Raw genomic sequence first — 27,896 nt, forward strand, 5'->3', positions numbered from 1 at the left:
ACTGGACATATATACAGGGTACCCCAACACACAAATGCATAACATCCACACATGCCCAATTAGATCAAAGGCCCAAACCCACACACATGAAGTCATCCAATGGTGCAGCCTAGGCATCTGGCAAACATTAACACCCTGTGCATTTAATGATGCCTGTGCCGCATCCCTGACATCCACACCATCGGTGCAGGGACATGCTCATATGGTCTGATGCACAGGGTGAACAGACTAGGATGATATGTGTAGTTTACAAATGTTGACAACTGTTGACAGTGAGCAGATATACCATGTAGAACAGGTGTACAATACTGTTACCAGTATGTGTCTTGTGTAACAACAGTAAAAGCATGTTGGTCATGTTGTTCTGCTGTCCTTCTTCAGGTCTAATTGCAAGTGCCGGTGGATGTCAGTGTTTGCAGTTGTGTCCCATATGTCAATGTGGACTACTCAAAGTTATGTATGAATATACCAGCATGCAGCGTGTAGCTGCCACATACCAGTGAGAATGTCCCACTTAAAAACACGTCTACCATTCCAAGAGCATGATAGCTGTGTATTAAGCTACTGTGGCCACAGACGTGACATCCATAAAGGGTGACATCACAGGTACAGTTACATGGAGTGGTGAGGTAAGAGAGAGGTCTGGCTGATTACAAGGGTAGAGGCCAATGGGAAGTGTGATACCTCAATGGGAATCAGTAATATATATTCCCATGACAGGATGCCAACACACAACTGCACCCACACACCCAGGTATTGACACACATGTATTTAGTGACACTGTAACACACACACACACACACACACACACACACACACACACACACACACACACACACTCACAGCTTCACCGACACAGTAACACACACTCGCACACATTTGCTACTGGTGGGATGAGGACCCCTGCCTATGTGCAAATCATCATTACAGTATTGTCCACCTACATGATGCGCCACAGAGAATACACATGTACAGGTAGTCAGTACGACCTAAGATTGGGGACATCAGCACAGATAGTTGAATGCATCGCCTGGATGGTGGGAGGGCTCCTATCAGTTCAGTATGGTAACATACATCCTCACCCCAGGGACCAGTCAGCCCTACATACACACACAGTGGCATTCAGTAATTAATACACCTATGTCATGCACATACAGATACCTCACATGTGTGAGATACACGTCCCTGCCTATGTCCTGCTTTATACATTGCAGTCTGTACAGATGTGTACACTAGTGAACAGGAGAGTGAGTAACAACTGAGATGTATTCCCCACAATACGTGACAGATATGGACACACATGCAACCACACATGCCAGTACTGTGAATCTCAGACCTGCCTAGCTCATGTTATGTATGTCAGATGTACAGCAGAACTGCACGCATTACAAACTGTACTGACGCTTCCTGTGACAACAGTGCTGATATATGCACTAGGGACGTCATATCTATTAACAGGTGTCAAGTGATTTACCTTCGCTATCACCCTGACCGCTGTCTAAGTTGTGTGTTATGTCCTTCAATTAACAAAACCATTGCTTACTGGTTACACAGGGTATTGTAGGACCGCTTGTGACACACCTGTGAGCTGTCCACAGCAAACATCCATCTGCAAAGATGCCCCGCCACTTAGTTATTTCAACACATCTGCCCATACCTGTGATACATCTTTCTGTACATTCAGCATATCACCATATACAGTTGGCAATGTTGAGGCTGCATTGCAGCTGCATGATGTACTAACATACACGCCACCTGCATACATCAGCAACTGCACATGCATGTTATCTGAATGCACAACACTACATGTTCAGGTGTGTAGGTCCTACAATCCTGACTTTTGGTCATGTTTGTAGGCATTGCAATTGGTGGATATGTGTAATAACATACATGACACATGGACTGTTGTATGATATGATGGGTGACCAGTACAGAGGGGATGTTACCTCTGTCGACATTGATATCACACCTTATGTACTGTTAGCATTCAGCAGCCATGGACCTACATTCCATGTGCATGTGTGTAATGGCTGTAGCCACCTGTTTGCACAAAGGACTACAACAGCTATGCTATTTACAGGTATGTTGTGTGTGTGGCATGTACATACCCAGGGCAGGTACATGTATATCATATGCATACATGAGGGTGTGTACTGGTATACAGCAACAGACATCTGCTAATGGTGGACAGTACTGAGGGCTCTTGGTATGTGTACAGCTGACCTGGTCACAGACAGTGGTATCATTGCCTTGCATAACACATTATGCGACTGTGTCAGAATATGTGTACTGTCTATAGTTGATGTAGAGCTTAGTACAGTAAACAAGTCAGGGTTCACATGGTGGCGTACTCGTCTGTCATACAACATGTATGGTTGCGTGGTGGTAGTCCGAGGGCATGGTGGTGTCTGCAGTTTACATCCTAGAATGCAGCATGTGACACTGTGTCCTGCACATGGCTCATATGTGATGCCTTTCATGGGGGGACCGGTCAGTACATGTGAGTGGCCTTTATGTATGTGGGTACACCACCTGGAGCAGTCCATACCTGTGTTATGGCCCACATGTCTGGTTCTGAGGTATATGGTGGTAGTCCTATTGTGCACTACAGAGACATCAGCCAGGTGTTCCTCACTGCGCAGATGTCAGTACTCCCCATTGTTGGATCTACAGTGGCCAGCTGTGAATATGGACGCTACACATCTAGCACTGGTTAGCATAAGAAAACAATGCAGTTGTCCTGTAGGTGTATGGGAGTTAACCTGTGTTTAGGACATTTGCCTTGGAATGGCACTGTGTGGGCGGATGCGACTTGGGTAATATCCACAATTCCTTGTATCATGGATGCATGTGATATGTGACAAAGGCCTGCCTACTGTCAGCCATGTCATCCCAGAATGACAGCTGATTTGTAAAAGACTGGTGTCAAATATATGTAGAGCAGCATCCTCGCTAACAATGACAACTACCAACACCAGAGCCCATTACAATGTGTTCTTCATGTCTACTTGTAATAGCATGGCCACTGTGGCCCTCCGTGTTTAGCACCAGAGTGCATCCCAGTCAGCCCTGTGCTACTAGGAGTATGAGCATGCCCAGTATATCCGTGTGTAGATGGACACATAGTAGTGCATTCCGACCAGCCCTGTGTACTAAGTGTGTGAACATGCCCCCTGTACTACTAAGTGTATGAGCATGCCTAGTATATCCTCGTGTAGATGGACACAATGCATTCCGAACAGCCCTGTGCTACTAGGTGTGTGAGCATGCCCAGTGACACCTTGTGTTGGTTATGTGCCTCTGTGTATGGGCATGGCCATTGTAACCCTGTATAGTAGTAGTAGTTGTCCATTCCACAGATGGGCATACTCCAGGTCAGGATGGATTCATACTTTAAACACACAGGTTCACAGGTATGTACATCTTAACTGCCAGCATCCCTGTTGATGTCTGCATTCCCAGACAATCATAATGACAGCCTTGACATGTGTAGTCTGTGTGGCGCGATTTGTATATATGTAATATTGTAATAGTAATCTGTAAATAGGCAGGTGTTCCATACCCAACACTGGCCTGTGTGCGTATGTCTATCCCCGTTTGCCGGTGGTCTCTAAATTGATTTTAGACTGGCCACACTCCATACATTTCTTATACCCACTGTTAGCAAGGCCGATGATGTCACCCATCTACAAATACACCTCTGGGAGGGCTCTGTACCAGTAATCTCGGTAGCACATTTTGTAACTGCATAATGCTGTAGTGTAATAAAGTAGTTAGGCCGGTGTTCTACTTCCACACTTGCTATGTGTGTGTGTGTGTGTGTGTGTGTGTGTGTGTGTGTGTGTGTGTGTGTGTGTGTGTGTGTGTGTGTATGTGTGTGTGTCTCCCTGTTTGCCTGAGGACTGAGTAATGCCTTTATACTGCTCACACTCCATACATTTCTTATACCCACTGTTAGCAAGACCGATGATGTCACCGATTTACAAATACATCTCTGGGAGTGCTGTGTCCCAGTAATCTCGGTTGCACATTCTGTAGCTGCGTAATGCTGTAGTGTAATAAAGTAGTTAGGCCGGTGTTCTAGTCCCACACTTGCCGCATCTGTGTGTATGTGTGTCTCCCCGTTGGACTGAGTAATACCTTTATACTGCTCATACTCCATACATTTCTTATACCCACCATTAGCAAGGCCGATGATGTCACCTATCTACAAATACACCTTTGGGAATGCTGTGTCCCAGAAGTCTCGGTAGCACGTTCTGTAACTGCTTAATGCTGTAATGTAATAAAGTAGTTAGGTCGGTGTTCTAGTCCCACACTTGCTGTGTGTGTGTGCATGTGTATCTACCCGTTTGCCTGAGGACTGAGAATTCCTTTATACTGCTCACACTCCATACATTTCTTATACCCATCGTTAGCAAGGCCGATGATGTCACTCATCTACAAATACACCTCTGGGAGTGCTGTGTCCCAGTAATCTTGGTAGCACATTCTGTAACTGTGTAATGCTGTAGTGTAATAAAGTAGTTAGGTCGGTGTTCTAGTCCCACACTTGCTGTGTATGTGTGTCTCCCCATTTTCCTGAGGACTGAGTAATACCTTTATACTGCTCACACTCCATACATTTCTTATACCCACTGTTAGCAAGGCCGATGATGTCACCCATCCACAAATACATCTCTGGGAGTGCTGTGTTCCAGTAATCTCGGTAGCACATTCTGTAACTGCATAATGCTGTAGTGTAATAAAGTAGTTAGTTCGGTGTTCTAGTCCTACACTTGCCATTTGCGTGTGTGTGTGTGTGTGTGTGTGTGTGTGTGTGTGTGTGTGTGTGTGTGCGTGTGTGTGTGTGTCTGCCTACATGAGACAAGTACAGTGCTTTGTAGCATTCGCTGTAGCGCGTTCCCTAAACGCATGTTGCTGCAGTGTGATATGGTAGGGGTTTGTATACAGCACATGGCAAGTGTGTGTTTGTCTGTCAGAGCCTGTGTAGAGGTGGCCATGATTGTCTTACCGGACATGTTTGAGAGCGGGTTTTGTAGTTTTCCTATATAGTATCCATCTTATGACACATTGCTCAACTCACGAGGAGTACAGATGTCAGTCAGCCACGGCACTGTGTTGGCAAGCCATACCCATACATCTGGCAAAAGGGCTGGTGAACTAAGTATGCAGCCCTACTAGTACCCGGTATATGTCCCCCACCCATGTGCCATGCACATACAACCTTGCCTAGGATATCCCACTATGTTGCTAGTAACATGCACATTGAGGACAGAGAGTAGGCACGGTGTGACTGCAGTGGCCTGCAGAGGACATGGCACCCTGTACAGTGGTACAATTGGCACATATATGCGGACATTGTGCCTTCACTATGTTCCACACTGAATGGCTGCAACATATGTGGTGCCATCATATGTGATCCATTAAGGCCAGACAATGCTGTACACATGTGCCCTGTATGGACCCATGCCACTGACACCACGGAATGCTTGTCCATTCTATACATGCAGGTGCAGGGCCGACCTGCTCACTGTAAGCAGGTTTCTCCACACCAGGCCAGTATTGGCATATTGGGGTATAACAGGCTGTGTACACTACATGTGTCTGCCAAACCACGTACACCTGTACATGTCACTGTACAGTATTGCGGGGCATGCACATCCCTGGCAATGTCCATGTGAAGGACTATCAAACGCAGACATGACATGCATTGCAAAGATATGGCCCTACACATTGGTAACCAGGATGTCAGGCCAGATATTGCAGTACCCATCTGTGTGGGACATTGCAGACACTACACCCCTGCACTACACACCATTGTCGGGTGACGCAATGGCAAGTATTACCCCTCACCCAGCCTTGTATAGCCATCTTGCAAAGCCAAACACTACACACCTATGGAGCAATGCATACCTGCATGACAGTACTGGCACCCTGTGTCTGCATGTGGGTTGTGATGCTCCCAACCACAGTCACTTCCAGTATAAACCTCATTGGCATACCAACAGTTGTCAAGCACTTTCACATGGCCTAGCCCATTGAACATCCAGATATCCTCTGTGGTGCATGTGGTCCTGTGCATTACTGCAGTGTGGCAAACTAAGTAGTTACATTGTGTATTTGCCACCCTGGCAAAGGTGTCAATGCGTGTCCATTAGAGTGTGGTTGTGGTGGCAATGGCATCCGCTCACGTGGACTGACATGTGTGCCACACCTAATGTATGTCTACTATATCTGTTGCAGATGGCACTCACTCACCTACACACATGTTCTTACAGCACTGCAACATGCTGCCTTTGTGGCACATGTAGTAATGTCATGCACATGTAATAGTAATGAGTAGTCAGGCGTTTGACCCTGTACTATTCAGCGTGTGGCAGATTATGGTGAAGTATCCAAGCCCTTCCCTGGTGTACATTGCCTGTCCTGCACACACACACTCTGGTGTATATGAAGGTGTACACCTGCACAGCAGCAGCATGTGTATTGTAACAGATGGAAATGGTCAGGAGATGGCCTCTGTACCTATTGTAGTCCTCCTCTAGCTGATTGCATGTGGTACAGCTGTGATGGTGTTCCCATAGCCATCCGCATGATGAACACAGTACACTGTCTAGGGAAAGATGTTATTATCTGGCCATGACAGTCGCTGTGAGTGGTACCTAGTTGTGGTGTTCTGACACGGCATCGCAGATAATATCTGGATGTACCTCAATCATTTTCAACAGTGGGAAATAGCCTAATGACAGGAGGGTGATGTGCCACACAACTACAGCATGTAAGTGTAGCTATGCTGCATTGAGACTACTGCCTGTTTAACATGTGTGTGGTAATGGCTATTCTGCATGTTAAAATACAGACATGACAGTACTCTGTTCATGAGGGAACCCCATCTGTAGGGCCATCTGTGAACAGGTCAGTGTGTACAACCATTTGTTTCCTGTGTTACATACTGAGCACACTTCTGTGCACAGCAGAAGCATGGTGTGGGGATTGCAGACAGTACATGATAATAGGGATGTGTTACTGCCATTGCATCCCTGACTGGACATGTGTCACATGAAACAGTGGTATGACTGACACTGTGTGGGATTCTCAGTGACAAGCCAATGATGGGCAACTGTTCATAGCTGCAGTCACATGTCTACTACACATTGTACAGTTGCCATGTGGTATATATGCATGTGTTGTGCTTCCTCTGCAAATGTATACAATCTGTTGGGTTGCTGGTGCTATCTATGCATACTGTCATAGGTAATCCTGTATGCTGTTGTCTATCACTAAGTCATATGTGGGTTTAAAATGCAACACCATAGGCCGAATGGGTTGGTAGGTCCTGGCAGATCCTCCTGTCCCACTTCAGCTGACCATGGCACCGGGCACTAGCACATCTGGGGCCCAGCCATTAACATCAACAATTGTTGGCTATGCACCACCTTCTGGTGGCTCAACCACTGAGGATGGAGCATGCCCCCCTTGGGAGCAGGACCAGACAGATACATATCTGCTGTCGTGCGGTCCTGGACATGTTTTGTAGGTGGCTCCCTAAGGGGTTACGGAGCCAGATACACCAGTTTAAGGGCGGAATGTCACATTTACAGGGTGATGCTGCCTGTCATGGACAGCCCCCAGCACTGCCTCCTTTGCAGATGTGTAGGTGCAGTGGCAGTTGCCCATGGCTGGAGACATCTGTCCCACTGTTCCCATGGGCTTTTGAATGCCGAAGACCCATCCCCATCCAGGGTGTATCCCCCCCACATGTGTCATATACCAACCCTGTATGCTGTCATTTCTGTGCTCCTACCTATCCTCCATGGCCATACCTACACTCCTTCCCCAGCATCTGACCCTCCCCTATGGACACATAAGGCAAGTCGGCTCCTAGGACACCATCTACCCTATACATAGCTGTCCATTACACACACGTGCCCACTGGACACAGGAAACCCTTGTAATATGCATCATAACATACTACTGTTATCCTCACCACTGTCCCTCAGGCACAAGGTCCTGGTATGCACATCACTTCTATATGGTTCAGGTACATGTGAGGATGACAACCCCATTGTACACAAAGCACTACCGGTCCCTCTATGGTTACCCCATTTACCTTTATCATGATGATGATGTTGCACATTGCAGGAGTACTGTTCACACATAATGATTGGACAGGTACTGTTGTGTTAATATACATTACATGCACAGAGTGATGTATACAGCCAATGTATAACTATTGTCTGTCTGAGGGAGTCTTGTGATCACATAGAGCAACACCACTACATAATACAGGCGTCGCTGGTTTTTCCCGTTTCATTCGTTTGCAATGCTTTGTTGCCACATGGCATGTCCTTGATACATCTCTATATATGTATGTACCTATATGCTGGACATAAACACTCACATGTACTTCTACATGATGGAATACATTTCTATACTGTTGAATGACCGCTCTGTATGATATCCTCTGGTTACAGCCTTTTATGCTCGATTAGCCTCTACATTGCTTAACCAATGCAATACTCGCATACTGGTAGCCAAACAAGCTTACACCCGCTCGTTCCCGCACTTGCTAATGCACTGGCATTGGTGCTTGCATCTGTCACTCACACCCATGGGTGTGATCGAGGACCACAATATTACCTTGTGATGCCTATTACTTCGCACTACATGACTCCAGTATCGGGATTGGCCACCCATTAGGCGACGGCATCGCGTTCGGCTGTACGGAATCTGCGGCCTGTCTAGTGACACAATCATATTTGTGTGTACCTCATACAATGTGCTCCCACCTTGTGATGTCTATTACATTGGAATACATGAATACAGTATCGGAAATGGCTGCCTATTAGGCAACGGTATGGCGTTCATCTGTAAAGAATCAGCGGCTTGTACAGAGATTCATTCATATTCGTGTGTTCCTCTTAGGCATACCTTGTGATGCCTATCACATCGGACTATATGACTACAGTCATAGCCGGCCTTAGGCATAGGCCAACTAAGCGGCCGCCTAAGGCACCGCTTTAGTGGGTGCACTTTACCAGTATTTATTTGGTGTAGGTAGACTAGGATGGGGGCATTGGGTGGTGTGGTGGGTGGTGCCATTGTGCCCTCTGCCTAGGGCACCAGTTGACCTAAGGCCACTCCTGACTACAATATCGGGAATGGCTGCCCATTAGGTGACTGCATGGCATTCGAATGTAGGGAATCAGCGGCCTGTCCGGTGAATCACTCATAATTGTGTGTTCCTCTTACAATCTGCTCCCACCTTGTAATGCCTATCACATCGGACTACATGACTACAATATCGGGAATGGCTGCCCATTAGGCGACGGCATGGCATTCGACTGTACGGAATCAGTGGCCTGTCCAGTGAATTAATCATATCTGTGTGTTCCGCATACACTCTGCTCCCATCTGGCTGATACATGGAAACCGAAACCCTACATTACAAATGAGTAGTTGGGTTGTGGTAGCCACATCCGTCGGACGGGTCATGTTACCGCATACCTATTATAGGTTTGCCACCTTCTCAACTGGCCAAGGTAGGACTATAGGGTTACCACCTGTCCCACTTTGCGAGGGACAGTGGGAAAATAATCAAGACATAGCACATGTCCAGATTACAGGACATTATTATATTCTACGTTTCATTAATGATTGCATACAACAGTTATTTTATATATGACACTTCTATATGTTATGTTAAGTAGCATAAGCAATTCAAATGCAACTAGATTATGCTTTTATTTCTGGAAATAAGTGTAATCCTGTACTATGCATGGCTGTAGGTATGTTTAGTCCTGGAATGTCTGAAATTTCTACAGAATATGTCCCACTCTGGCCATTTGGAAAGGTGGCAACTCTATACGACCTGTATGTACAGACGTCAGACTTTGCAGGGCAACACGCCCACAGCCAGTAGAAAGGGGTGTACTTCACTGTTTCGCCTAAATAAAAGGTTACTCTTGTAGCATTATAGTTGCTTATACTGTTACCTATAACATTTAGGTGTTTCAGAGGAACATAATTGTTTTATGCTACTACTACAGATAATATAGGTAGTCTTTGCCCTAAATCACAGGTCATTTGCCTTAATTACAGTTATTATGTAGCTCACAACTGCCACAGGGGACTGTCCCTCACAAAAGTGGTAACCCCATACCTTTTATTCTATCAATCTTCTAAGGTAGTCAGTGGAACATGCACTTTCTCTCACTATCAGACCTCTCATACGAATGAGGAAGAATAAACACTGAATCAGGGACACTGCATAATGACCTCAGGGACACATTTAGAAGGTTGGTGCTATTAACCTGACACATTGACGGACACAGAGCACATATGTATTCATACACATTTTCTGAGGTGCATGCAGTTTATGACTCTTACATGTTGTCATTATTCATTACGTGTATTCTGCCACCTTTCCTCCTAATATCACTAGTTCTAGGATGGTTTAGTTGCGACTGTGTTAGGATTCTGATTCATAATCACGGACGTCCCTGGTAATCGGGGTCAGTTCAATGATATGGTCCCTATGTATTCCCCCAATGGTTTACAGACTGCCCAGTAGATGTGCTCTTATAGTTTGGGAGGTATGGGCGTCTGCTATACCCACATCAGAATATTACTTACACCCACAGGGCGGTCCTAATACATGTCTGCCAGCCAACACATGCACTCCTAGCACCATAATCACATACCCATAGTTCCCCTACGTGCCACTACTATACAGCACTCATCCTTACTGTGGGTGCAGCTGGGTGCAGGTGGGTTATGAACACACCCCTACACACTGCCCACTCTCCCTGTGTCAGGACACATGTTGTACTGTGTGTCAAACCATTTGTTATCAGGCTTGCGCAACCTACTGTTCTGTGTACAGCTACATCCTGGTTGTAATGGTGTTCCCCCATTGTTTGAAGGTACCAAATTTTTGGTGTCCCGTAAGGGACGTCACTGTCCATGTTTAAAATGTAGACCTTGTAGATCTCTCCCACTGGTAGTTTCCTGCCAGTGGTCTGGGAACCAGTGTTGTATTCACCTTTATTGCGTGTCTGTATGTCTCACAGTCCCAGCTGGGGTGGGTGATAAGTAGACGTTTGTTGAGTGGACCTCCCACCAACATATGCCTGGTCTAAACATGTTACCCATAACTGCTGTAACATAACCTAGGTATAAACATGTGTATATTTACTGTAACATATATATATCTATTTACATTAATATATACAGACATATCTGCATATGTATTCATACATGTAATTTCATATCTTGCTGTTTTATATATATATATATATATATATATATATATATATATATAATTATATATATATGATTATATATATGTACATCAGTGTGTCAATACATGCCCCGCTCATACGCACTTACACATGCGTAATGGTGTTTATAAGCTTCACCAGCATACTAGTGCCTTATTCATTATAACGCTGACACACTCCAGTTATCTTGTAATCGGTATGTAGCACGTTATACAGTGGACAGATGTCGCTATATGTTCATGTAGGGATTACCGATGGTAATTGGAATGTGATAGTGTGATTTGACCCGTCCCTCTTCTGCACAGCCTATTATTCCATGTACTGTCGATGTTTGTATGGGCACATTCCTATTATTCATGTCAACAAATGGAATGCATGTGTTACAGAATTTGTACTTCAACATATATTGTTGTCTGCATGTGAGTATGCATATATATCTATTACAACCTAGCTGACCTCCATGGGGCGGTCCATTAGAACTGGCCCATCCAACCCTGGCACGCCTGGATCCATAATTACATACCCATAGTTCCCCCACCTGCCACTACTCTACAGCACTCATCTCTACTGTGGAAACAGGTGGATGCAGGTGGGATATGAACACACCCCTACACACTGGCCACTTTCCCCATATCGGGATACATGTCGTACGTTGTGTCAATCCATGTGTTATCAGGCTTGAACAAACTACTGTTCCATGTACAGCTACATCCTGGTCGTAATTGTGTTGCCCCACTAACTGGAAGTACCACATTTCTGGTGTCCCGCAAGGCACGTCGCTGTCCATGTTTAAAGTGTAGACCTTGTAGATCTCTCCCACTGGTAGTTTCCTACCTGTGGTCTGGGAGCCAGTGTTGTATTTACCTTTATTGCGTGTCTGTATGCCTCACCAGCCTAGCTGGGGGGGGGGTGGTAAGTAGACGTTTGTTGACCCTAACTGCTTCAACATAACCTAGGTATATACATGTGTATCTCACTGTAACATATATATTTATCTATTTACATTAATATATACAGACATATCTCCATATATATTCATACATGTATATTCATATAATGTTGTCATCTATCTATCTATATATATATATATATATATATATATATATATATATATATATATATATATATATATATATATATATATCTATATATATATGATTATATATATGTACATCAGTGTGTCAATACATTCCCCGCTCATATGCACTTACACATGCGTAATGATGTTTATAAGCTTCAACAGCATGCTAGTGCCTTATTCATTATGACACCGACACACTCCAGTCATCTTGTAATCGGTATGTCGCACATTATACAGCGGACAGATGTCGCTATATGTTCATGTACGGATTTCCGATGGTAATTGGAATGTGATAGTGTGATTCGTCCCATCCCTCTTCTGCACAGACTATTGTTCCATGTACTGTCGATGTTTGTATGAGCACATTCCTATTATTTATGTCAACAAATGGAATGCATGTGTTACAAAATTTGTACGTCAACATATATTGTTTGTATGTGAGTATGCATATATACCTATTTTGACCTAGCTGACCTCCATCGGGTGGTCTATTAGAACCGGCCCATCCAACCCTGGCACGCCTGGATCCATAATTGCATACCCATAGTTCCCCCACCTGCCACTACTCTACAACACTCATCCTTACTGTGGATGCAGGTGGATGCAGGTGGGATATGAACACACCCCTACACACTGCCCACTCTCCCCGTGTCGGGACACATGTCATACGTTATGTCATTCCATATGTTACCAGGCTTGCACAGCCTACTGTTCCGTATGTAGCTACAACCTGGTCTTAACTGTGTTACACCCATCAACTAAAAGCACCATATTTTTGGTGTCCCGCAAGGGACGTCGCTATCCATGTTTAAAGTGTAGACCTTGTCGATCTCTCCCACTGGTAGTTTCCTGCTGATGGTCTGGGAACCAGTGTTGTATTTACCTTTATTGTGTGTCTGTATGTCTCACCGGCCGAGCTGGGGGGTTGGTACGTAGATGTTTGTTGAGTGGACCTCCCACTAACATAAGCCGGTCTAAACATGTCACCTGTAACTGCTGTAACATAACCTAGGTATATACATGTGTATTTCACTGTAACATATATATATATATATATATATATATATATATATATATATATATATATATGTACATTAATATATACAGACATAACTGCATATGTATTCATACATGTAGAACCTTTGAACAGCAAACAAACCAGCAAAAGTCCAGCAAGTAACCACAGGAAATCCAAACAATGTAGAAACCAAACTCCCAACTCCACGGCTGTGTAATACGAAAAAGTTTATTCCACCATACAGAATACACAAGATTGGGCGCTTTCGTCTCCCACCTGGAGACCTCTTCAGAATCACTTTAGTTAGAAAATCTTTCAGTTTATATACCATTCTTAATTACATAATTAATAATTATTCAATTAAATTGAAATTCAATTAAATAAAATTCATTTTAAAGTGATGGCTCCCCTTATATATACTAGAACCATTACAAGTTGAAAAACACACTGAAGCCATAATGCCAAAGCTGACTTCTTATTATAACATTCATATATATGCAGTACCAGTGTATAAAATTATATATATACACACACACATGTATTCTTTATACTTAATTTCATTTGTATATTACCATAATTCGGTTAAACCAAACTAATTAAATATTGAAGTACATATAAATAAATAAGTAAATAAATAAATGTATATACATGTTATATATATATATATAATATAATAATAAATACATCTGTTACAAATATATAAATATTAATCATAGTTATAGTGAATAAAGATAATGTGTAATGTATGAAATATTTAACTCATAAAATATTACTAAATAGTTAAAAAATATATATTTATTAAATTTTTTTTAAAAGAATTATTTAAAAGTTTTTTTGAAAAAATGTATGTAAATAGATATATATATATATATATATATATATACACATATACGTGTATTATGTAATAAAATAGATGAAATAATGAAATGATGAAATATTTTTCTCTTCTGTAAAACCTCCAAAATATAATACTGTAATACAATGATCTAATAAAATCTAAAATCTAAAATATTAACCACACCGAATAACCAGTTTTTGTAAAGTGAATTACATCAACTCATCCCTAGGCTATACATTTTAAACCATACATATTAAGTGTGTTTCTTTGGATCAGATGCCAATAATTTTAATGCTGGGGTAATTGAAATACAATCATTCATCCCTTTACCGTTGCAGGCGTCTAATCTAAGTTGCCATATCATTTCCCTGTATAATATTTTTGTTGCCCAGTCACCACCTCTATCTGGACACTCTATAATTTCCAAGGCCCAGAATTTGAAATTAGCATTAGTGCATATAATGGTATGCCTATAAAGTGCGTTGTTAACATTTTTATGATTAATATCTCTCATGTGTTCATATATTCTTCTACGTAGGTGTCTTTCTGTTTTTCCTACGTAGAAGCACCAACAGAATGTGCAGTATGCTAAATAAACCATGCCTTTGGTATAGCAACTGCTATATCTTCTAGCTTTAAGAGTAATATGTAGGCTGGGCAAATAAATAGACTTTTCTTCAGCTATAAAAGAACATTGGGGACATCTATTACATCTGAAGGTTCCTCTCTTATAACCAATCATGGTGAACCTATCCACATCTGGTCCACCCTTGCCCTTCTCTAATATATTTTTTAGGTTGTTGTTTCTCCTGTAGCTATAAGTGAGCTTGTTTTTAAAAACATCCACCCTAGTTGGCATAGATTTAAACATTTCCCACACACTGTTAATACTTTTTCTCAACCAATCTATGTTATTATGGTATGTTAAGGTTAAGCATGGAGTATTAATAATATTTACCTTCTGATTTCTAGATTCCTGAGTATTAAACTCATTCACATTATTTATGGAAATATTGTAAGAATGTGTACTACCACACAACAGTGGGGCATATCTAGAATTCCTGTGTGTGGTGACCCATTGTTTAGCTTCTTCAATCAACTCACTCGGGTATCCCCTTTGCTTAAACATGTTGTTCAAAGTAGTCATTTCTAACTAAAGTGATTCTTAAGAGGTCTCCAGGTGGGAGACGAAAGTGCTCAATCTTGTGTATTCTGTATGGTGGAATAAACTTTTTCGTATTACACAGCCGTGGAGTTGGGAGTTTGGTTTCTATATTCATGCATGTATATTCATATCTTGCTGTTATATATATATATATATATATATATATATATATATATATATATATATGTGTGTGTGTGTGTGTGTGTGTGTGTGTGTGTGTGTGTGTGTGTGTGTGTGTGTGTGTGTGTGTGTGTGTGTGTGTGCGTATGTGTGTGTGTGTGTGTGTGTATATATATATATAGAATAAGACAGATGATGCAGTGTTTGAATCCTGTTTATAGTTCAGACGACAATTATTTTCAATATTTTTTTTAATTTGTAATCTGCATTTTCATTCATATAAACTACATTTACTACCGAAGTAAAAAGGTGCAAAATTTAATATAGGCTACCTTATGTGGAGCAAACATACCTAAAAATGGTGCATGGATGTTATCAGTCTGGATAGCACTTAGTCAATAACGTCTACATTTCAGATAACTATCCCTGTGGCACAATATGCAATTAAATTGCATTGACAGAAATAAGACAGGATTTGAATACTGTTACTTATTAGTTTTATAAAGGGAAATGAATGCATATTTACATACATTTATTTTATCACTGTGTTGTATAAAACTCAACTCTTCTCAGTATTGTTAAAAGCATGTGAGCTATTATCTATCCAATTTCACATTATTTGCCATTAACTGCAAAACTGAAAAAGAGTTCTACAAATCACATTTCTGATGATTCAAGGAGATGTGAAAAGGATGAATGTGTCACTGTAATGCACTTTTTGCCAGAAGGGTAGCTAGGATGGAACAAGAGTGGAAACTTCCCAAGAAACAAAGTGCTGCGGGGACATGATCAGCTGATCCTGATTGCTCTTTAATGCAATACCAGCTTTAAAAAAAATGGTATTGCATTTGTAGTCAAACCTGAGTGCTATTGTACTCCTTGTGAGGTCTAAACTTAACAGCTTCTTATTGCTTTGTAGAAAGCAGTTTGCTACAATTTAAAAGTAAAAAAAAAATAATATATTTTTTTACTAAACCCTGAATTCTGTAGTGTCTGTGCAACCAGACAGGGTATAAACTGCAGCAACTGCTTGCTATGAGCTAAATTGCTTCATGCAGGCAGGAGTTAACTATAGCAAACAGTTTGCTATAAGTTAAAAAAAGAAATGCCTTTTTTAAATAAAATATTTTAAATGAAGGTTGGGAACATGACACAGAAATGGGATCTGAATAGCTGGTGTGTGTGTGTGTGTGTGTGTGTGTGTGTGTGTGTGTGCCCTGCATCTGGTCATCTGACTGGTGTTTTTTTTTTTTTTTTTTTGCTGGAGGGTGCATCAGTGTAAGCATAATTAGCTGATCAGTTACAAATTATTACAGTTACAGTGAAGTGTTTTTTTTTTTTGCTCTTTACATGAAGAGGTGAGGGTGTGATGCTCTGGCTCATGGTACTGGCTCAGGGCACTAACTGAATAAATTACACTTCTGCTTCTTGCTCTGGTCATTGCTACTGTATATATACCCATTAACTGAATTCAGTTTACTGTCTGCTTTACTCTATTGCTTATTTTTATTTATTTTTATTTATTTTATTTTATTTATTTTAAATTATATTAAATTATATTGCTTATATTTTTTCCTAATGCCTTTTGCATTTGCTGTCTACTAGACAGTGAACAAACATGATTTATTGCTTAAGGGACAAGTGAAAAATTTAGTTTAGGGTACCTTCAGTTGCATAAACCAGCCTGCCAGTGTTGTGAGATGTTAGCATAAGGATAATACTCCATGAAGGAAATGCACCTGTCAGGTAACTTTCTCTGTGGCACAAGGTGTAAGTGCAGTCTGCTTAGAGAAAAGGACAACTGATGCAGGGTTAAAATCCACTTAAATGATAATTTTACAGCAGGTGGTCTGAATGTATATTTACTTACATTTTGCTGTTATTTAAAAAAATAGCTACTGTTAGTATTGCTAACAACGTGTCAGCTGTTGTGTGTCTACTTTTGCATTATTTGCTATTAACTGCAAATCTGATAATGTGTTCCAGAAAATACATTTCTGATGTTTGCAAGGATATGCAAGAAGGATGAATGTGTCCCTGAAATGCACTTCTTGCTCTACTCATTGCTAGATACGCCTATTGACTGAATCCATTATACTGTCTGCTTTTTCTCTGTCATACATTTTTTTAATGCTTTGTTGCATTTGTGCTCTGCTCAGTAGTGAACAAACTTGTTTCCCTATCTAAACAATATAGTGAAAATTTTAGTTTAGGCCTTCTGTTGTGCAAACCAGCCTGGCAGCATTGTGCGGCCATCAGCAATCTATAATATTAAGTTGAAAAATTCCACCTGTCTCTTACCTATGTCTATGGCACAAGGTGTAAGTGCAGTGATTTTAGATAAAGAACTCAGGTTGTTCATTGCTAAAATCCAGCAAAAAGATACTTTTACAAAGTGTGCCAGAATCATATTTCTCACAATACTTTCATTAGGCATGTAAAACAAACATGACTGAGAATGTAAAATGTGTTTATTGCAAGAAATGTATTAGTAATTCTTGCACAACTGAACTATTCTATTTAACATATATCATTAATACTTCACATATAATCTCAAGATAATGTGTGTGCAATTTCTTAAAAATGACTATGATGATTTTAATTTCAAATGCTCTTGCATATATATGCTGAGCACAATAGTTTTCTCATAATCATCATGACTTATCACATAGCCTATGTGTTTGGGATAGTTTGTTTTGTGAAGTTATGTCTATAATATATCTCAGCCTGTATTACTCATGTCATGCACTCTATCCAAATGAAATGTATATACAAACAAAAATATGTAATATTACATAACAATGATTTTCCTGGACTATTTAAATTCATACATGCAGGACTGTCTGAAGCATATCTCCATTTATTCTGAAAATAGCATATCTCTAATTACGATGCTTAAACGAAGTTCTCCTGTGGTAATGAGAATTTATGAGCTACATTTCAATTTTTCATTCTTTATCCCATGGGTTTGATTCCAACCTAGTAAAACAATTCTAACAGTCTGTAAGACCCAACATCAACATATGCCACAGGTCATCCTATTTATCCTTCTAAAACAGTTTAGCAAGAAAGAGGTAGGTCTCACCACGATGTTGTAGAAAATAAAACTCCGTATCTCTTTTCAATAGAAGCAAAAATATAACTTTATTCCATAAACAACAAGGATAAGCGCTTTCGCATAGATTAGTACTACGCTTCATCAGATAATGTTTAGAAAAAAGAACTCTGTATTTAAACCCAAAAGAGCGGGAACTTAATTAATTTCAACATTAATTACTAAATTATTGGACTTGTGAGTGTTGGTCTCTTGATCAGAGCAGTTACTTCTTGTGGTTTTTATCCTTCTAAAACACCAAGGATTACAAGGCAAGACATTAAACATTTCATTGCTGAACACTGCAACATGTGTCAATAGTCTTGAGCATCACACATGGTGAATCTCACTGCCATGTTTCACACCTTTAGTGATATTTGATGTAAGCAATGTCAATGTGCATACCAAGGAATCCTTATGCTTACAATTGCACAAATGCAGTTAGCAAGACTGGATGTATTTGTGCACAACCCATTATCTGTGAGATCTGAATAGTGTTCCAATTCAGACATGTATTGTTAGCTTGACTTCTGTAGACATGGATGGCAATGAAGAGAGTGGTGATAAATTTAGAGCACAAAGATGGGGTACTGAGGAATCCAGGATTTTGTTGCACTTCTCATGAAGCACTACAGCTGTAAGCTGCTGCAGGGGGTGATACCAGGTATCGGTATAATGCTGAGTCTTGGAATAGTTTGGCCAAGGGTGTCTCCAATATAACTGTCATTCCATGCACTGAGCAACAATGTCATCACCACTACAGTGGCCTTATCAAGCGCAACCAGGGCCTCCTAAGCCAAAGGGAGGTTGAAATTATGATTGCAAACACCCATCAGTTGCATAAGTATACTGCTCCAATTTCTGTTTATGATATGGAATTAATTTTCTAGTCAGCGAAGACAGTTATTTATTTTGCTTTCATAAATATATTTTTCTTTTTACACTGTACAGTTCCAGGAGAAATATCAGCAAACCATGCAGCACACCAGAAGAGATTAACTTGTCTCAGAGAAGAAAGGGATAAGTATGCCTCAGGCCAAATGCAAGCCAGAAAACTATTTTCAGCATCTCACTCATAAAACATCTTGAAAACGCATACCTCAACCTCAATATCAAGCATTCATTCCTTCCCCAATAGGTCTTGCTAATTATATTAGATAATAAGACCACCAGCTTCACTGTGTATGGGTTCATTAGCCAGAAGCAGAAAGTAGTTTTAAATACAGGAGAACATTTCTAAAATGTTAACAGCAATAATATGTCAGGAACAAATTGATTATAGTAATTCAATTATTACACATGATTGCATATATTCTGTACATCATAGGGAAATCAAGGTTGCTAATTATTATATCTTTGCAGTGAGATTTGTTTATTTTATGACATATTAATACCTTTCCTTTATACATGGATATGGCATAATCAGTTATCATATTTGTTTATGCATTGCCAAAAAAGTTTGAAAAAATAAAATAAAGTGACATGCTATGGCTCTAATTCTGTCTTTCTGACCACCATCCCATCTATTTTTTAATTTTGTTCTTTTTTTGTGTGTGTGTGGGGGGTGAGGTGTTATAATTTATTAATATTCTGTTTACATACCTTGTTGCTGAAACAAAATGGCCAACAGCACAAAGAGGTAGCTTGACCACTGTGGCTGAACCTGCCATACCTCCACAGATGGCAACATAGGCATCCAGCACTTCAGGTTCAAAACCTGTCAGTGTTGCCTCTGCAATCCCTACTCCAACTTTGTCAGGTAACTCTGCTCCAGCTAATGGCACAGTGGTACATTCCTGAAAGTGTTCCAGTTGAGGTGGTGATTTTGTCACCTGGCAGGAGCTGACAGGGCTGGTCAAGGATATAATGGATATGGCCTTGATGCATGTATTGGCAAGGTTGAAAAGGTCCTGTATCAGATTGCAGAAAAAATGCCATGCCCAGCCCTGACACAGGCAGCTGATACAGGAGGCAAGGATGGCAGTTCTGAGAGTAAGGACTAGATTCTCACTGTTCACAAGTTACATGTGGTGCATCTCTGGTGTTCCTTACTTATCCTCAGTCATGGTGTCCCCCAAACCTTTGTGTCTATCACCATCCCTGGCTGTCTTTTATGTGCTATTTGTCTGTACCTGCTTCCTAACCTACTCTACAAACTTAACCATGACATTCCTTAGCACCTTCCCCAACATTCCTCTCTCTCTCTCTCTTTCTACAGAAAAATATTGTAAATGGGCACCTGTCCCACAAAAAAGTTATGCCACATACGTAGCTCTCCACTTTACCTATGTGTCTTCTTGATGCAATTAATTTGGTCCAAGTGGCTCTAAAACATTATTCTGTTGTTGCTATAACTCATCTCTTGTGTGGTGACTCTCCAAAGATATGAAATGCATGTTACAATTCACAATTTATGTTCTGAAGAAGTAGATAGCTGTGGTGCTCTCACACTACCCTACTGCAACTTTCTGTATTCTTTCCCCTGTGGTCTACTCTCTGCATTCCTCACATTTTCACCTCTGTGTTAATATCTCCTTTTCAACACATTTAATCTGTTCAAAAAAATAGAATCACATAACATTAATGGCCAGAAAAGGCCCATGGCAAAGTCTATACGTTTTTTCCTCAGCATTTGCATGGAGGTTGGCATAGTGCACCAATGCTGACTCATGATAAATGCTGTTTAACTTCCTATGGCAAAAGCTGAAGACTTTAATTTCAGCTGCAGTAATCTGGTTAATTTTAAGCAAATGTGCTTAAATCCTCTGCACTATGGGAATACAGACTAAATGCAGACTAAATGGAGTATTGTGAAACAGTTAGTTTAACAGTACTAAGGCTGCTGAATGGAATGTTCTAGAAGTTCCTCCATGATATATTGAGATGTTTCCCAGTTTGTAGATTGATGTGTTTGCATAGTGTCATTGGTTTAATTACAGGTATAGGTCAAATTATTATTTCATGGCATTTCATATTCATATCATATAGTTAACTGCAAACATCTGTATTTCTCTCCATTTACAGCATTTTATTAACATAAAATTTGAAGTTTGCTGTGAGATATCATTTGCAAAATCATTGCAGCCCCAACAGGTCTTAGTAAGCCAGCCATTATCCTGCGTATGTCTTAATGTAGGTTGCACTTTCCTACCCCTTATTTCTCCCTATAGCAAGCAATTCACTGTTCAGAGCATGACAGCTTAATAATGAGTTAATAAATAAGAGTAATACACCATTTAGATGGTCCTACATGTCCCACTAAAAATACTGTTACTGTTGCTCTGTCCATCTGTCACTATCTCTCTGTTCACCCCTTCTGCTTGTGGCATGATGAGATAATGCTCACATGTTTAGGCAGATTTTTTAACTACTGTCGAGGGTATTAATAAAGTCTTTAGCTATGTGCTATTGTTTTTACACAGTATAGTGTTTTATGTGTAGCTATTGGCTAAATATTATTAACCATCATTATCCTGCTTTTGTCATAAGTTACTTGGCCCCTGCCTCCCCGCGTCTATGTATCTTCATTCTTCTGTGTCATTAATCTTCCTCCTCTGCATTTGTACAATGTCTGGCATTGAGCAGCAGCTGAAACTGTAGCTGACTGGAAGTGCACAGTGTATGGCAAAATCATGTGAGTTTTTGCATTCGGCTGCTTTACTCTGGTACCCTTTGTTCTGCTGTGCTTAGCTATGTATAGTCTGATTAATCTACTTTTCAAAAAATTCAGAGTTGAATATACAGCTTACAGTTGTCAGGAGGATAATGAAATGCAATGCATATGTTCCCCTTTTGTGCAATCTATTGTCACATGGAAAGTTTATAAAATATGAAGTATGACTTCCTATATGACTTGTGTTTAGATGATACTTGGGTATGCAGGCTTTTCTTTGAAAGTTCTCAGAGTTTGAATTCAGATGCATGCAAAACTCTTTTTGAATGTTTGGTCTGACTCCTGTGGGTGTAGCTACTGGCTACACCTTTCCTTAACACACCATTATCCTGCTGAGATACTAATGTCCCTACTCCCTACTGTGAAGCCTCTCTTGTACAGATCTTCCATGAATAATTATGTTGATGAACCAAAAAGTAACTCAACACAATATGTGCAGAAGTGAAATATGCACTAATGTATTATTGTCTCTGTACTGTATATTCCTGTTACCAGTTGTTCAACTACTCCCAGCAATACTGTGCCATCCAATAAACCTGTTTGATTAAAACGTGTTTCTAGAACCATGTTTTTCCAAGCAATAACATGTTTGGTCCCCCATGAGTTTCATAATACACCTGTAACACACATATAAAGATTGAGTAAACACAACTGTCATGACAAATGTGCAAATAATGAAACATAACAATAACACATATCTGTTCTATATTCCACCAGGTTCACGTATGGCTGTATGCATATAGTGTATCTTTGCAAGAAAATTGACAAAGAGCAACATGGACTACTGGTAAATCCTACTCTAAGTTCAACACCTCAAGATATGAAAATGCATGAAATAATTATTTGCCATCAGCAGTGCAACTCAATTTGACATTGCTGCACTTCTGGCATAGAGTAAAATAAAAAATGAAATAATTGTTTGTTCAGCTTGTACAACATTTGTATGTCTGTATTGAATTTTGAGAACAAGTTATCTTGATTTCAGAGTGATGTTGAATCCATTAAGTTAGTCAGTTAATGAATGTCTGCTCTCCAATGGTTACACTTGCAACTGTGTTACAAGGTTGGGTAACCTATTCATACATAATCCATCAGTGTTATTCTGCAGTGCACTGTCCTATTTAGAAAGTGTCTGTCTTGTCAATGCATGACACATGACAAGCATGCAATCATTTTAGAATGAAATGTCAGGAAGGTTTGATTGATAATTCACTGGTTTACAACTTTGGCAAATTTGATTCTCTTTGGCATCCCATACTGTGAAACAGGTCATTGTCCCTCACAGTAACACAATTTACATGAAATACAGTATCCCGCTGGTTTACAACTTTGATTTTCGTTGGCATCCCATACTGTGAAAGAGGTCATTGTCCCTCACAGTAGCCAATGTACACGAAATAGAGTATCTAAATCTTAATAGAGAAGCATGTCTTTACATGGGACAGTCACAGTGCTGTTAATATGTCCTATGCACACATATGCATTTGTCCCAAAACTTGTGATGCCATCTGCTAAAACAGGATTTTTACCAATTACAACTATGCATCATTAAATTCAGACTTCTGTGTTTTTGTGACTACTACTGTGCTCTCTAAATTCTGTAACTAGATAGATAGGAGGTTTGTTGCTCAATGTTGGAAACGTGTGTGTGTGTGTGTGTGTGTGTGTGTGTGTGTGTGTGTGTGTGTGTATAACTCTCGGAGCTGTGTCCAATTGCCCTGTGGAGAATACATTTAACTTTGCACACAGTTGCATTATCCCTCTTTTAACAGAAATATCCTTTCTGTAACAGAATGATGAGGTCATACTGTTAAAAGTGCACTCTCTCCCCTTAAAGGATAACTCCACCCAAAAGGCAAGTTTTTCTTTCCAAAAAGTTTTTTTTCCTTCCCTGTAATCCAAGACTAAACACTTCACATACAGAAAATTATAATTTAATAATCATAGTTGCCTTTCTTGCCTGTGTCTGTCTCATCTGTTACATCACAACAGCTACTGAGAATAGCACAGTAATTAAGTTACATCACTTAACCCAACAACAGAGCAATTAAGAAAATAATGACATTTAAATGTGCCTTATCAGTTACAGATTGCCAGCATCACACCTCAGATAAACTGAGTAGTCTGAAGTCTGAACAAAGTCAGGACTTTCAAGTTTAGTTTTCAGATGCAAATGTTGTTCCCTGTAATAAAACTCAGTGCCATGACGAAAGAAAGCAAATGTGTTAATCTAATATCTTACTTTCGGTCAGTATATGATTTTGCATTTTTTCTACACTGTAATTTCTTCAAAATTGCATTTTTCTTCTGGAGATGGATAAAGAAGATTAACATCAAAGACTTTATTTCTAGCTACCATATTTAAAACTGTAAATGCAACACAAACCATCTGAGCCCAAGTGACACCTATTAATTATAGGGTTCAGATTTCTGACACTTGAACACTGAAATACAGTTGTTACTTTGAAAAGAACAATTAATTCAGCTACATTTTCAAGCCTGTCATTCAAACATTCCTTAAAATGCTGCAACAGAGATGGTCACTAATAAAATCAAAGGGATCAAAGTAATTAAAAATGCAGAGTGGTGCTCACAGTGAAAAGTAAGCAGTCACAGCAATGTTGTCAACTGATGAGAGAGAAAGCTACAGTAAATGATCTCCTCATCTTAAGGATTTCTTTCTGTCCCTCTACCATGACATAAGGAAGTTGAAGCCATTGACTGTAAAACAAAATCATGCTAGCCATGGCAACCTCCTTTATATCATTTTTGGGGTATAACACATTAGAAAATTATAGTAACCATTTACTTTGATGCAGAAGCATTAGCAATGCAGAAAAGTTCAAGAATTGTTGAAAAATATGTTTTTTTTGGCTTTTGGGTACAGGTTCCCCTTTAAGTATCAGACATTTGCTGTGATGCTTGCTGTCGCTCTTCTTATGTGCATCAAGAAGACGTTGAGGCTTATGTGTTCATTTGAGTAGTTTATTGTATACAAATACATCATCAACCATGAAGTGTAGTGGATTAGCAAGGAGGAAGTAAGGATAGCTATGAAGAGGATGAAGAATGGAAAGGCTGTTGGTCCAGATGACATACCTGTGGAAGCATGGAGGTGTTTAGGTGAAATGGCAGTGGAGTTTTTAACTAGATTGTTTAATGAAATCTTGGAAAATGAGAGGATGCCTGAGTAATGGAGAAAAAGTATTTTGGTACCAATTTTTAAGAATAAGGGTGGTATGCAGAGCTGTAGTAACTACAGAGGGATTAAACTGATCAGTTACAGCATGAAGTTATGGGAAAGAGTAGTGGAAGCTACGTTAAGAAGGGAGGTGATGATTAGTGATCAGCAGTATGATTTCATGCCAGGAAAGAGCACTATAGATGCAATGTTTGCTCTGAGAGTGTTGATGGAGAAGTACAGAGAAGGTCAGAAGGAGTTGCATTGTATCTTTGTGGACTTAGAGAAAGCATATGACAGGGTGCCTAGAGAGGAGTTGTGGTATTGTAAGAGGAAGTTGGGAGTGTCAGAGAAGTATGTAAGAGTGGTACAGGATATGTATGAGGGTAGAGTGACAGCAGTGAGGTCTGCAGTGGGAGTGAAGGATGCGTTTAAGGTGGAGGTGGGATTACATCAAGGATCAGCTCAGAGCCCTTTCTTATTTGCAATGGTGAAGGATAGGTTGACAGACAAGATCAGACAGGAGTCCCCGTGGACTATGATGTTTGCAGATGACATTGTGATCTGTAGTGAGAGTAGGGAACAGGTGGATGAGACCCTGGAGATGTGGAGATATGCTCTAGTGAGAAGAGGAATGAAGGTCAGCAGGACTAAGACAGAATATATTTGTGTGAATGAGAGGGGGGATAGAGGAATGGTGAGGATGCAGGGAGTAGAGGTGGCGAAGGTGGATGAGTTTAATTACTTGGGATCAGCAGTTCAAAGTAATGGTGAGTGTGGAAGAGAGGTGAAGAAGAGAGTACAGGCAGGATGGAGTTGGTAGAGAAGAGTGTCAGGAGTGATTTGTGACAGACGTGTACCAGTAAGAGTGAAAGGGAAGGTCTACAAGAGGGTAATGAGACCAGCTATGTTATATGGGTTGGAGACAGTGGCATTGACAAAAAGGCAGGAGTCAGAGCTGGACGTGGCAGAGTTAAAGATGTTACAATTTGCACTGGGTGTGACAAGGGTGGACAGGATTAGGAATAAGTATATTAGAGGTTCAGCCCAGGTTGGAAGGTTTGGAGACAAAGTCAGAGAGGCAAGATTATGTTGGTTTGCACATGTGCTGAGGAGGGATGCAGAGTATATTGGGAAAAAGATGCTAAGGATGAATCTGCCAGGTAACAGGAACAGAGGAAGGCCTAAGATAAGGTTTATGGATGTGGTGAGAGAGGACATGCAAGTGGTTGATATAATAGAGCAAGATGCAGAGGACAGGAAGAAATGGAAACAGATGATCTGCTGTGGCGACCCCTAATGGGAGCAGCCAAAAGAAGAAGTATTGTATACAAATACATCAGGATGGATAGCAGGAACATTGAACTTAAACTATCTAACTAACTGGCTGACTACATACTTGCATGCTCACAATCTGGCTGCTTACTCAAAATGGCACTGTTGCTTGCACATGCTCAGTACTTATATGCATGCACTGACTCATTGTAAAACCTCTTAAAGGTATATCACACACACTGATCTACATCCTCCCTCTTTACTGAGCTGTTTCATATAAACAATGACATTTCAATAGGCATACAACAGGAACTAATAAAGAAAAACAACAGTCATGTCCACATTGCCGTGTATCTGGAAGTAGTTTTTGTGATGCAACCTGATCTCATGATATAATAGCCCTTCATAACCCTACAGGCATACTACAAGGCTCAATTGTAGTTCCTCTTTTGTTTAATATATTCATAAATAATCTTCACCATGCTATTCCAAATGCATCCCTGGTTCAGTATGCAGATGACTTGACCATAATCTGCTCTGCTCCTAATCCTATCATACTACAACAAAATACTCAAGCTGCCTTTCTTACTGTGGGATCCTGGCTCCATAAAAAACTCCTTTCTCTAAATGCCAAAAAAAAAAAAAAAAAACATGTTGTTTACCTCCAAATTAAACACATCCTTCAACAAAGTAGACTTGATATGCTCTCATTAAACACCACAAAAATCGAAGTAGTATCACGTACTAAACTGTAAGGAGTTATAATCTATGAAGATCTAAAATTTGACCTACATATCCAGTCCAATATAAATACAACACATAAAAACTAGGACTATTATATGGGCATAATAGCTTTCTCTCCTTACCAACTAAAGAAGCATTATTTATTACCCTCCTTAACCTATGGTGCACCTCTATTAATCAATTTGCTCTCTGCTTCAAAAACAAAACTAGAATCCTGTTACAATATCATTGTCAGATTTGCCACAAATAACCCCCACTCTTCCCATCACTGTATAGCATTAAGAACACTTCAATGGCTTGAATCCCCACACTACTTGTTACTCCTTCAGCTTACTATCACTCATAAACTAATTCATAAACAACTCATAAACTAATTCATAAACCACAAGACTGCCCAGCCCTCAGCTCCTTGCTGACCACCT

The sequence above is a fragment of the Protopterus annectens genome, chromosome 2.part0, assembly GCF_019279795.1.
Source record: "Protopterus annectens isolate FY-2018-M chromosome 2.part0, PAN1.0, whole genome shotgun sequence".
In the NCBI taxonomy this organism is placed as follows: domain Eukaryota; kingdom Metazoa; phylum Chordata; order Ceratodontiformes; family Protopteridae; genus Protopterus; species Protopterus annectens.